General features: G+C 30.0%; 1 protein-coding gene across 1 annotated transcript in view; it reads left to right on the top strand.

The window, feature by feature from the left end:
* Window positions 1–738: 738 nt before the first annotated feature.
* Window positions 739–14,979, top strand: part of LOC113372008 (inter alpha-trypsin inhibitor, heavy chain 4-like) — a 57,652-nt gene continuing 43,411 nt past the window's right edge. Inside the window, exon 1 of the mRNA XM_026612380.1 lies at window positions 739–884. The gene's annotated coding sequence lies outside the window, so the exon portion shown is untranslated. The remainder of the gene's footprint in view (window positions 885–14,979) is intronic.

Here is a 14,979-nt window from a genome sequence, read left to right as displayed (position 1 = left end):
ATCGTAAGAAATTTATCCTCAGATGAATTCATTCGGCACGTCTTGCTAATGTAAACTTTCTCAAGTGCTTTGAGCGATAAGATCGTCACAGTATATTTTATGAACGATAAAATATATAGGGATTATAATTATCTGGTTGAAAATGTTTAAACAATTGTTATTAATCAATGATCAATATTTAATGATCACTGTTTTTTTTCTTCGAATATTTCATACTGGTACGAGAAATTCTAGGTATTTTCCTTAAGGCAGGATGCCATACACCACTAGTTTTGTATTCATCACAAACTTGTTTATAACTTAACATCTGTTTAAAACGAATTTTGAATTTCGAATTTTTAGCGGTAATGAAAAGTAATTAATTAAAATTTTCGAACGTTTTACTATTATATATATCAAGAGTGCATAGAAATTATTTATGTTGACGTAAATCAAATGTTTAAACGTTGTTGGGCAAATTATATCTACAATATTAATTAACATATGACACTATTCACTTATGAATGTCCAGTTCTCCATTGGATTACGCTTGATAAATAATACGTATGAAATACTAATACCAATACATATATAATATATTAAATGAATATGTAAAATTTCGATGTATCGACTTTAGAGTTGAGATTCTTGTTTTCATCCATTAAATATTTCCTATATGTGTGTTAGCGTGTGTGTGCGCGGTGCTGGACTATCTATGAAAGAAGTCAAGTCAGTCGGCTCGGCGATCAGTTTGACAAGACCCACAACAACAAGTAGGTGTGTTTGAGTTTACGAAGGTGCTATCCGATATAAAAGAGAATATAATCAAACAATTACTTCATTTTGTGCTTCACCTTGACGTTGAAGTGCCAAATATCGGTGCTGTTTCTAAAGAAAGATCACAGGTAAATATATATATATATACTGTTATTTATTGGATCAACCAACACTAACACGCATATTAACTGTGAGGAATATCTTATTAGCGAGGTCTTATTCATAATATGCGATTTGATCTATTTAAATATGTTTATAAGGTGGCACACACAATAATTGGAGCGCTGGGGTGCATTTTTTAAATACATTTTACCGGCTGGCAAAAAAATGTGGAATAGAATTTTTAGTTCATCTGATGTTTAACATATGAATCTTTAACCGTTATATTTTAATACAATTCTTTAATTTATCAAAAATTCTAGTATTTAAAGCTAATTAATTAATTTTTTATACTTCATCTTACTCAATCAGTAATTTTCTGTATCATTTAGTTTATTTGGTAACAATCTGTTAAACAATTAATTTTCTTTGTTATTTGTCAGAAATAAACATCATGTACATAAGTAAAATTGTAACCGATAATATATTAATTAAAATAATCGTGAATATGTCAATGGTCATCAATGTTTATTTAGAACAATAAAAGACATAAACCAAAAAACTTCCCCAAAAATATTAAGGATTTATTATAAATACAAAGCCTTAGATTGAATATTTACACAATGTGCCGTGTTTTTTTCAAATATTTCACTTAGACTGCTTACATACTATTTGTCATAGCAGTTCAAAATGTTCAAATGATTAATTTTATTTCATAACCTTCTTATTGAATATTTCATACATGTCTTTACCTGATGTTTTCCTATAATGTCTGCCGGCGCACTTATTAGGGATATTGCCGGGTCATGGCATGTGCTCGTGGAATTATTATATGGTAGTGTTGCGCAAAACGCGTTTTCCTTACGATTTTCCCGTTTTGCGCGCATTTCGCCATACCCTCAAGAAATCTATTATATACTAAGTTTAAGGATGTCGTGGAGAGCTCCTACAAAAAATAAACAAATTTATTCTCGACTTATTGAAAATTATATAATTTAAGTAGAATTAATTGTTTTGTTTATTCCTAGAATTGACTTCTTAATTATAATTGATTTTTAACGAAAAAAACTAGCTTGTAATGTTGCTAAACCATTTCATAAATAAATGAAATTGGGAGCTTTATTAATGCTTTTTATTTCTTAAAAATTTAAAAGCGAAAGGAGTATGGTTTTCACATCACTACGAAGAAGTAATATATTAGATTTTTAAAACTAGTAAGCTACCATTAGGTAACTAGATAGAAAGTAGTAAGTAAATTAGTAAATTAGATGGAAAGTAGTAGGCAGAAATTTTTTGCATATCTTCACGTTTTGGATGTTTCTGAACATTTTGGCATACCTCAGAAAAAATGGATGTGTGTGTGTGTTTTGTGTGTCCGCATCTTTTCATTAACGTTGCCGGATCAACCGATTTGAATGGTTCAAAAAGCATAAGATATGCAAAAATTTTCATTTTCGATTTTCCCATTACAATAACTTACCCGGAAGTTAAAGAAGGAAGAAAAACAAAGATGATTAAGAGGGGAGCCTGCTTTAGAGGCTTTAAAAAAATCATTTTTTTTTTGCGAAAATGTCTTCGTGGTGCATCGACAAACTGCTCGTACCCGGCATATTATGAGATATATTTTAATGAAAAATTTGAGAACGATGTTGAGATATATAACAATAAAACCTGAAAGTTTTGTTTCAAATAAATATTTCTTTTTTTCTTTAAAAATAACAATAATAATAGAGATAATAATAATAGCAATAATAAATATTAATTATAAGTAACTTGAGTGGGACATTTTTCTGTACATAATAGAAAAAAATATGATGACCCTTCTATGAGCCAGTTCAGTTCCTTCATTTCATTCTGTGAAACCCTGGGACCGATTCTGCTGCATGACAGACCAGACGGCAAGGCTATGTTATGAAGAACTTTTCATACAAACTCGTTCTGAATATTGGCAAAAGTCATGCGGTTGCTGTTCAGTCAGGCGAATTTTTCAGGTTGCCGGATAGAAATAACATAACCTAGAGGCCGCACAAATGTCAAAAAAATGATGTTAGATAACAGGGTCTTTCTGACTGAGTTTCATAACATACGAGTGACGTTGCAGTTTATGTGTAAAACGTCTGAATGCACAGAAAATACATGACATTTTGACTGTATTTAGTAAGATTCAGTAGCACAATGTATGGAAGTTGGAGCGTAACATGGCGTTGCCATAACATTGGTCTGTTGTGCGACAGAATCGGCCCCTGTAACTCTTCATTCTCTATTTTTTCATTGTTAGGTGCATTTTCCAGATGTGTTTTTTTATCTATGTGCATTCCTAGGTATTTTACAGATTCCTGATTATTCAAGTATAATGCAAGTATATAAAACGCCTGAATGCATAGAAAATATATGACATTTTGACAGTATTTAGTATGATTCAGCAGCATAATGTATGGAAGCTGATACGTAACATGCGTTGCCATAACATTGGTCTGTTGTGCGGCAGAATCGGTCCCTCTATCTTTTCATTCTCTATTTTTTCATTGTTATGTGCATTTTCCAGATGAGTTTTCTATCTGTGTGCATTCCTAGGTATTTTACAGATCCTTGATTATTGAAGTTGAGTGGTTTATTAATGAAATGATAAGATGTTGTGATTTGTCGACATTGATTTTGATGTTTCATTTTCTAAACTTAATTCTAATTCAGTCAGATAGTTTTGGATTTTAGAATTTGCTATTCATGCATCCTTGTAACTTGAAGTAATCGCAATATCATCAACATTCGTACACAGTGTTACAATTCCAGATTTCTTTGGTATGATCTTCTAGAAGTCTTTGAATAATAAATTTTCCGTCCATAAATTTATCAAATAAACTCCGAGGACGATTGATAGGAATCGGACGAATAGGAAGAAAAGGGGAGTGGTCGAAATATAAATCAAAGTTGGTTCGATAATGAATTGGAATGTTGGAATACCTTTTATTATAGAGAAATCAAGCACACCTGAAATTCTGTTAACATTAGTTGGCAAGTATATTAGTTTTCTAGAAGACATGTGTATGTGAAACATTTATCTGATTCATTGATGTTCGTAGTTCTTTTCCTGTAGTTAGTCTAGAGCTTCAGGATATAAGTTTGCAATTAAAATCGCCTCCTGCTATAAATTTAAGCCTATGCCGCTGAAGAATGAATTTAAATTGGCTGATAAATTTTGTTTTATGGCGGGCAGTAAATAGATGTCAGTATTATGCTATAATATTTAAGCCCGGTGCACACGACGCCAGATTTCATGCTGGACAGTTTGTAACCTAGCACCGACATTGTAAATCATAATTTACGATCTTGCCCGACATATTTTGCGGCGGTATCCTGATCATACTTTCTGTGTAAAATTGTTGCTAGGCGGAATTTGATTTCACAACAACTTCTGTCCTCGCAAATTCCTGCCGTATTTTACGAAGAGCATGTCTTATTCGGCGATAGATGAACTATTTTGTGGCCGATACCTTCAGTGTCCAATAGGAAAGCTGTATTTTGCAACGTAAATATCAATGCGTACTTGATTCATGTACTTCGATTTTGGAAGAGTTCAGTTTTTATTTTCTAAATAGCTATTGTGTATATATAGCGGCGTGAATAAATGATTAGTTTAGGAAACGCAGTTTAAATATACATTTTTTCAAATTTTCGTAATTTTATCTGAAATATCAAAAGATTTCAAAATTTCTAAATTATTAAAAAAAAAATCAAATCGTTTTATTCCAAAAATGTCGAAATTTGCAAAAACACTCAAAATTAAAAAAAGAAATTGCGAACCTTTTTAATATTTTTGTATCAGTATTAATTATTCGATAATATAAATCTTTTAATTATTATTATTTCACTTAATCCTAATCAGATGCGATACATATATGTATTTGTTTACAATTCTTACAATTCTCTGTTTGTACACTTATAAGCATTAGTGTATTTTAGACCTATAAAATATGAATTGTGAAATTCACAGTATATATTTATAATAATTTATTTGAAAATGCACGAAATTACTATTAATCATAAAATAAGTGAAAATCTGGTGCAAAATTCTTGCTCCAGAAGCAAGCAGCTTACGACAGAAATCTTGTTACAAGGAATACTGGCGTCGTGTGCACCGGGCTTTAATTATAGGCAGAGAGTGGTGTTTATTGTTATTTTTTATTAGTATTGCTGCTCTTCTATGGCATTTCCCATCAGGGTAATTTGAAGATTATGTTACTTAATTTTGTATGATAAAATATGATTCTTCGCCCTTCATTGAAGAGAGTTTAGGAAATTAGTAGAATATCGACTAGGTTGAGTTTTAGTAATATTTCAAGTTCGTATTTGTGTTGAATGACGCTATTTGCATTCCATTGACATATTGTAATTGCTTCTACCATTATTTAAGTTGTTTACTAATATGATTAGCATATTTAAAATAACTGAGTTTTGTTGGTACATTTGTTGGAACATAATTTTAAACTAGATTTAGAATTCGATAAATGAAGTTGATGAGACTGATTACGTGTTTTGAGAGGAATAATTATTTTTAGTAGCATTGGCATAGGATACGTTGTTAAGATTTGAGCTATTGCGCTTTGTAGAAAGTGTTTTTCACTTGCTTTTTACTGGGTAATGTGTTAAGAGTAATTCGGATATGAATAAACCGGATTTAGATTTGTTTTAGTTGTAAACTAACATCTTGTTTATACTTTTGAGCGTATAAATTTTGGTATACGAGACAACATTTGTAACTTGAGACATGGTCTAGATTACAGATACATATGGGTGGGTTATGAGAATTTTTTTCACACTTGGCTGTCTCGTGAAAATCAGATAATTTTAAACAACGATGGGTACGATAGCAATATTCCTTGGTGTGACCATATTATTGGCATCGACCGCATTGCACTATTAAATGCATTTGTGAATTCTAGCTGGTTAAATTTATATAATAGAGTTTTTGAATTTAGTTACCTTAAGTACATACTAGTTGCTTTCAGCAGGTTCTAATTTAACGATGAATAAGTTTAATGTCATTATCATATTTACTTTTAATATTTATTTAAAGATTTAATATCTTCGATAAGTGTTGAATGGCGAATATACCTGCTAACAACGCGAAATGCTTTTTTCCTTAAGTTGATAAGTTTGAAACTCGCCCTTGAAGGTAGATAGTAATTTCACTAAAAGTCTATATGGAATCGTAATTTGCGCATTGATCTGAAATCTGCGCATTTAATTTAGAGTAATATTAATTTTCATTTAATACATTTTTGATAACATTGTTTACATCGATAATATCGGAAACATTCACGACAAAAATCAGTGAAAGTTTGACAGTTCTTTCAAGTTTATTTGATGTGATTCTATTGATGGTCTAGTATCTTAAGCTTTTTAAATGGTCAAGCTATTTACCGGGGAATGTTGCCTTCTTCCATCATTAACTCAGTTTCATTTATTATCTAAATTGGTTGATATTGACAATGCGGTAGATTGAATACTGGTCTTTAATTGGGTTTCTTTGAAGCTTGTAGTTCAATTGTTATTAGGTTTTTCATGTGCTTTTATAAATGGAGAAAGCATTATTTTAATCCCTCATATGGGGATACAAATAAAAATTAAAATTACATTAAAAATTTTTTTGTTATCACTTAGTTTCTGGTTTAGCTTTAATTTCGACACTAAAATATTACTGTTTTATTACGTTTAAATTAATGTATTTTAATTACAATTTTATTTTAACTCAATATGATACTTTTATACACTTAATATTTTGTTTTTTCTTTTAAAAATTAAAAAAAATGGAATAATTCTTTTTAACTTTAAATCATTCAAATCAGATTATTCGTTCTTTAAAAAACTGCCATTTTTCCATATTTTGCACCGTATTTTCGAAACAGCTCAACCTGTCTTTGCCAAAAGCTAATGAGCAGGTCTTTCCATAAGTAGGAATCGAATGTTTTTCAAATATTTTGCATCGGTTGACCCCTAAATGGACAAAAAATTGTATCCACACAAAACACACACACGTCAATTTTTTCTAAGATATGCCAACATTTTCAGAAAACTATGAAGCGCAAAGATAAGAAAAAAAATTATTTTCGATATATGGACGATTACTATAAATTATCCTATGGGAAGTTACAACTCAAAATACTCAAAAAAAAAAAAAAAATTCTTCGAAAATTAAAAAAAAATACATATTTTCAAAATTTCAAAACTCGAAATTTTTACAGTTTACGAAAAAGTATTTTTTTTACAAAATTTGTTTAACAAAATTTTCACAACTTTAAATATTTTCTGTTTTTAAAAATATCGAAAATGATTTACACTTAGTTAGAATTCTCAAAAAAATACTAAGGTTTTTTAAATATCAAAGTAAAGATCGCTTTATAATTGAAATGCGTTATTCGAGATATGAGATAAGATCATTCAATGTTCATTCAGCCTGAACTGAACGATTACTATCTGTTTGCACATGTTAAAATATCTAAGTATTTTGCTCTATAAAGTCGTCATAATATTTAATACGAATAATATAATTTGAAGTATTTATAACAATCTATCTGAAAACAATTGTTATTTATTATTGATCAATTTTCATTGATTACTTATTATTTTTGTTCCTTGAATATTTAATTACGATACGGAAAGTTCCTACAATTTGCCTTAAGACACACTGCCATGAACCACTCGTTAAAACTAGTTGTAAGGATTATATACACTTAATCGATAAAAAAAGCAATTTTTCCTGTGAAAACTATTAAATTTATCGATACAAAAATTGGTGCACATATAAATTGGAAATTGGAAAAATCTTCGATTAAAACTGACCAATATATTTAGAAAGATACTGTTAAAATTTGAGGCTAATCGGATCAGCCGTTTTGGAGTTACGTTGGTCACCGATCTTGAAAACACCATTTTGAGAAAAACGCGTTTAAGGTTTGGAAAGCAAATTACATGAAATTTTTATTCGACTTACATGTAGCAATTTAATCCAGGTCCAGGGCCATATAAGAGACCCTCCATCGATTCGAAAACTTCTAATACCTCGAGCTGATGTTGTCCGCGAGGCATTCAATCTCAGGTGAACTCTCCCGCTCGACGATCTGAAATTATTTCGCGATACTCATTTTGTTTTTAACTTCCCGTAAGGTAGGTTATTGCAATGGGCCGAAAATCGAAATTGAAATTTTTTACATTTCTCGACGTTTTGAAGGTTTCTGAACGTTTTGGCATACCTCAGAAAAAATGGATGTGTGTGTGTGTGTGTGTGTCTGTATGTATGTATGGATACAAATTTTCAGTCACGTTTTCGGGCGCACGGATCAACCGATTTGAATGGTTCAAAAAACATTCGATTCCTATTGATAGGGAAAAGAGCTGATTAGCAATTTGCCTTAAGGCACGATGCCATACACCCCACTAGTTTGGCATTTGAATGCGTATTGAGCCTAATTGTCATTTATATTGCCTTCATATAATTCAATGGTGATTCCATTCCTTCATTAAATATGCCGGTGGCTATGTATGCAGCGTTTTTCTCAGTTTTCGAACCGGTCGGAAAAATTTTGACATTTCACATATAACATTTTCAGAAATTGATTTAAACACTGGTATAAAATTTAGAATGCAATACTAAACAATCAAATCACATGTAACTAAGTTTTCCTGTTATTTTTTAAAAAATTTCGCCGGATCACTAACTACTTTCTTCTATCTCAGCCGTGTTTTCATTTTCAAATTTCCGTGCAACTCCGAAAATATTCACCAGAATGATATGAAATTTATTGAAAAACAAAATTAATTTTTAGAAAATCCTAACCGTATATAACCTATTAATGTAAGTTGCATAAACGTCTCTATATGTGTAAATATTCGACCTAATTTTTGAGAAGCTAGATTTAAATTTTGGCTTACAGCACAAAATCGCTGTCCATTTGACTAAATTTTGATGAATTTTTAAGACAGATGCCATAACATTTTAGTATGTTCTTTAAAACCACGATCAATACAAAAAGTCTCAACAAAATTGTTTTTTTTCAACAATTAAAACATCGACGAAATATACACATGTTAAAAGGTTTTGAACGTTTGGAAATACTTCAAACTTCCCGAAAACATAAGAATAGCAAGAATTTTCTAGCAAAACATAAACATCTCTTTGATCAGATAGGAAGTTAATTAATAGACGCAGAAAAATAATACGACATCGTTTTTCGTTTGCATCAATGATTCTCGGAGATAAGAAAAATAATTGGCAAAAGACCGTTCGTTACTGACCTTCAAGTTCAAGGTAATAATAAATCAAAAATAATTAGTTGTCAGTTATACATTTGTTACGATTACATATATTAATACATTTCCTAACTAAACTTTCGTAATATTTGTCAATAAACTATATTGCTGCACAAATATTATACTCAATTTTATGTTTGGTAGCGAATTCTTCTGAATATTTCTGAATATATATCAGTTCTATATATATATATATATATATATATATATATATATATATATATATTATATATATAGAACTGATATATATTCAGAAATATTCAGAAGAATTCGCTACCAAACATAAAATTGAGTATAATATTTGTGCAGCAATATAGTTTATTGACAAATATTACGAAAGTTTAGTTAGGAAATGTATTAATATATGTAATCGTAACAAATTGTATAACTGACAACTAATTATTTTTGATTTATTATTACCTTGAACTTGAAGGTCAGTAACGAACGGTCTTTTGCCAATTATTTTTCTTATCTCCGAGAATCATTGATGCAAACGAAAAACGATGTCGTATTATTTTTCTGCGTCTATTAATTAACTTCCTATCTGATCAAAGAGATGTTTATGTTTTGCTAGAAAATTCTTGCTATTCTTATGTTTTCGGAAGTTTGAAGTATTTCCAAACGTTCAAAACCTTTTAACATGTGTATATTTCGTCGATGTTTTAATTGTTGAAAAAAAACAATTTTGTTGAGACTTTTTGTATTGATCGTGGTTTTAAAGAACATACTAAATGTTATGGCATCTGTCTTAAAAATTCATCAAAATTTAGTCAAATGGACAGCGATTTTGTGCTGTAAGCCAAAATTTAAATCTAGCTTCTCAAAAATTAGGTCGAATATTTACACATATAGAGACGTTTATGCAACTTACATTAATAGGTTTATACGGTTAGGATTTTCTAAAAATTAATTTTGTTTTTCAATAAATTTCATATCATTCTGGTGAATATTTTCGGAGTTGCACGGAAATTTGAAAATGAAAACACGGCTGAGATAGAAGAAAGTAGTTAGTGATCCGGCGAAATTTTTTAAAAAATAACAGGAAAACTTAGTTACATGTGATTTGATTGTTTAGTATTGCATTCTAAATTTTATACCAGTGTTTAAATCAATTTCTGAAAATGTTATATGTGAAATGTCAAAATTTTCCGACCGGTTCGAAAACTGAGAAAAAACGCTGCATACATAGCCACCGGCATATTTAATGAAGGAATGGAATCACCATTGAATTATATGAAGGCAATATAAATGACAATTAGGCTCAATACGCATTCAAATGCCAAACTAGTGGGGTGTATGGCATCGTGCCTTAAGGCAAATTGCTAATCAGCTCTTTTCCCTATCAATAGGAATCGAATGTTTTTTGAACCATTCAAATCGGTTGATCCGTGCGCCCGAAAAACGTGACTGAAAATTTGTATCCATACATACATACAGACACACACACACACACACACATCCATTTTTTCTGAGGTATGCCAAAACGTTCAGAAACCTTCAAAACGTCGAGAAATGTAAAAAAATTTCAATTTCGATTTTCGGCCCATTGCAATAACCTACCTTACGGGAAGTTAAAAACAAAATGAGTATCGCGAAATAATTTCAGATCGTCGAGCGGGAGAGTTCACCTGAGATTGAATGCCTCGCGGACAACATCAGCTCGAGGTATTAGAAGTTTTCGAATCGATGGAGGGTCTCTTATATGGCCCTGGACCTGGATTAAATTGCTACATGTAAGTCGAATAAAAATTTCATGTAATTTGCTTTCCAAACCTTAAACGCGTTTTTCTCAAAATGGTGTTTTCAAGATCGGTGACCAACGTAACTCCAAAACGGCTGATCCGATTAGCCTCAAATTTTAACAGTATCTTTCTAAATATATTGGTCAGTTTTAATCGAAGATTTTTCCAATTTCCAATTTATATGTGCACCAATTTTTGTATCGATAAATTTAATAGTTTCACAGGAAAAATTGCTTTTTTTATCGATTAAGTGTATATAATCCTTACAACTAGTTTAACGAGTGGTTCATGGCAGTGTGTCTTAAGGCAAATTGTAGGAACTTTCCGTATCGTAATTAAATATTCAAGGAACAAAAATAATAAGTAATCAATGAAAATTGATCAATAATAAATAACAATTGTTTTCAGATAGATTGTTATAAATACTTCAAATTATATTATTCGTATTAATATTATGACGACTTTATAGAGCAAAATACTTAGATATTTTAACATGTGCAAACAGATAGTAATCGTTCAGTTCAGGCTGAATGAACATTGAATGATCTTATCTCATATCTCGAATAACGCATTTCAATTATAAAGCGATCTTTACTTTGATATTTAAAAACCTTAGTATTTTTTTGAGAATTCTAACTAAGTGTAAATCATTTTCGATATTTTTAAAAACAGAAAATATTTAAAGTTGTGAAAATTTTGATAAACAAATTTTGTAAAAAAAAATACTTTTTCGTAAACTGTAAAAATTTCGAGTTTTGAAATTTTGAAAATATGTATTTTTTTTTAATTTTCGAAGAATTTTTTTTTTTTTTGAGTATTTTGAGTTGTAACTTCCCATAGGATAATTTATAGTAATCGTCCATATATCGAAAATAATTTTTTTTCTTATTTGCGCTTCATAGTTTTCTGAAAATGTTGGCATATCTTAGAAAAAATTGACGTGTGTGTGTTTTGTGTGGGATACAATTTTTTGTCCATTTAGGGGTCAACCGATGCAAAATATTTGAAAAACATTCGATTCCTACTTATGGAAAGACCTGCTCATTAGCTTTTGGCAAAGACAGGTTGAGCTGTTTCGAAAATACGGTGCAAAATATGGAAAAATGGCAGTTTTTTTAAAGAACGAATAATCTGATTTGAATGATTTAAAGTTAAAAAGAATTATTCCATTTTTTTTAATTTTTAAAAGAAAAAAAAAAATATTAAGTGTATAAAAGTATCATTGAGTTAAAATAAAATTGTAATTAAAATACATTAATTTAAACGTAATAAAACAGTAATATTTTAGTGTCGAATCGAAATTAAAGCTAAACCAGAAACTAAGTGATAACAAAAAATTTTTAATGTAATTTTAATTTTTATTTGTATCCCCATATGAGGGATTAAAATAATGCTTTCTCCATTTATAAAAGCACATGAAAAACCTAATAACAATTGAACTACAAGCTTCAAAGAAACCCAATTAAAGACCAGTATTCAATCTACCGCATTGTCAATATCAACCATTTAGATAATAAATGAAACTGAGTTAATGATGGAAGAAGGCAACATTCCCCGGTAAATAGCTTGACCATTTAAAAAGCTTAAGATACTAGACCATCAATAGAATCACATCAAATAAACTTGAAGAACTGTCAAACTTTCACTGATTTTTGTCGTGAATGTTTCCGATATTATCGATTTAAACAATGTTATCAAAAATGTATTAAATGAAAATTAATATTACTCTAAATTAAATGCGCAGATTTCAGATCAATGCGCAAATTACGATTCCATATAGACTTTTAGTGAAATTACTATCTACCTTCAAGGGCGAGTTTCAAACTTATCAACTTAAGGAAAAAAGCATTTCGCGTGTTAGCAGGTATATTCGCCATTCAACACTTATCGAAGATATTAAATCTTTAAATAAATTAAAAGTAAATATGATAATGACATTAAACTTATTCATCGTTAAATTAGAACCTGCTGAAAGCAACTAGTATGTACTTAAGGTAACTAAATTCAAAAAACTTATTATATAAATTTAACCAGCTAGAATTCACAAATGCATTTAATAGTGCAATGCGGTCGATGCCAATAATATGGTCACACCAAGGAATATTGCTATCGTACCCATCGTTGTTTAAAATTATCTGATTTTCACGAGACAGCCAAGTGTGAAAAAAGTCTCATATCCCACCCAAATGTATCTGTAATCTAGACCATGTCTCAAGTTACAAATGTTGTCTCGTATACCAAAATTATACGCTCAAAAGTATAAACAAGATGTTAGTTTACAACTAAAACAAATCTAAATCCGGTTTATTCATATCCGAATTACTCTTAAACATTACCCAGTAAAAGCAAGTGAAAAACACTTTCTACAAAGCGCAATAGCTCAAATCTTAACAACGTATCCTATGCCATGCTACTAAAAATAATTATTCCTCTCAAAACACGTAATCAGTCTCATCAACTTCATTTATCGAATTCTAAATCTAGTTTAAAATTATGTTCCAACAAATGTACCAACAAAAACTCAGTTATTTTAAATATGCTAATCTATAGTAAACAACTTAAATAATGTGAGTAAGCAACTTATACATATATGTCAATGGCAATTACATATGCATGGAATGCAATAGCGCATTCAACACAAATACGAACTTGAAATATTACTAAAAATCAACCTAGTCGATATTCTACTAATTTCCTAAACTCTCTTCAATGAAGGGCGAAGAATCATATTTTATCATACAAAATTAAGTAACATAATCTTCAAATTACCCTGATGGGAAATGCCATAGAAGAGCAGCAATACTAATAAAAAATAACAATAAACACCACTCTCTGCCTAATAATTAAAGCCCGGTGCACACGACCAGTATTCCTTGGTAACAAGATTTCTGTCGTAAGCTGCTTGCTTCTGGAGCAAGAATTTTGCACCAGATTTTCACTTATTTTATGATTAATATTAATAGTAATTCGTGCATTTTCAAATAAATTATTATAAATATAATGGGAATTTCACAATTCATAATTTTATAGGTCTAAAATACACTAATGCTTATAAGTGTACAAACAGAGAATTGTAAGAATTGTAAACAAATACTATATGTATCGCATCTGATTAGGATTAAGTGAAATATAATAATTAAAAGATTTATATTATCGAATAATTAATATGATACAAAAATATTAAAAAGGTTCGCAATTTCTTTTTTTAATTTTGAGTGTTTTTGCAAATTTCGACATTTTTGGAATAAAACGATTTGATTTTTTTTTAATAATTTAGAAATTTTGAAATCTTTTGATATTTCAGATAAAATTACGAAAATTTGAAAAAATGTATTTTTAAACTGCTTTCCTAAACTAATCATTTATTCACGCCGCTAGATATACACAATATATTAGAAAATAAAAATGAACTCTTCCAAAATCGAAGTACATGAATCAAGTACGCATTGATATTTACGTTGCAAAATACAGCTTTCCTATTGGACATGAAGGTATCGGCCACAAAATAGTTCATCTATCGCCGAATAAGACATGCTCTTCGTAAAATACGGCAGGAATTTGCGAGGACAGAAGTTGTTGTGAAATCAAATTCCGCCTAGCAACAATTTTACACAGAAAGTATGATCAGGATTACCGCCGCAAAAATGTCGTGGGCAAGATCGTAAATTATGATTTACAATGTCGGTGCTAGGTTACAACTGTCCAGCATGAAATCTGGCGTCGTGTGCACCGGGCTTAAATATTATAGCATAATACTGACATCTATTTAATGCCCGCCATAAAACAAATAAATTTATCAGCCAATTTAAATTCATTCTTCAGCGCATAGGCTTAAATTTATAGCAGGAGGCGATTTTAATTGCAAACTTATATCCTGAAGCTCTAGACTAACTACAGGAAAAAAAATACGAACATCAATGAATCAGATAATGTTCACATACAATTGTCTTCTAGAAAACTAATATACTTGCCAACTAATGTTAACAGAAGTTTCAGGTGTGCTTGATTTCTCTATAATAAAAGGTATTCCAACATTCCAATTCATTATCGAACCAACTTTGATTTATATTTCGAC

The sequence above is a fragment of the Ctenocephalides felis genome, unplaced genomic scaffold (assembly GCF_003426905.1).
Source record: "Ctenocephalides felis isolate EL2017-DRISC unplaced genomic scaffold, ASM342690v1 CF-g0.4_SCAFFOLD_01502, whole genome shotgun sequence".
Lineage (NCBI taxonomy): Eukaryota > Metazoa > Arthropoda > Insecta > Siphonaptera > Pulicidae > Ctenocephalides > Ctenocephalides felis.
The sequence above is the reverse complement of the archived record's forward strand: the minus strand, read 5'-3'. Positions and strand labels throughout refer to the sequence as shown.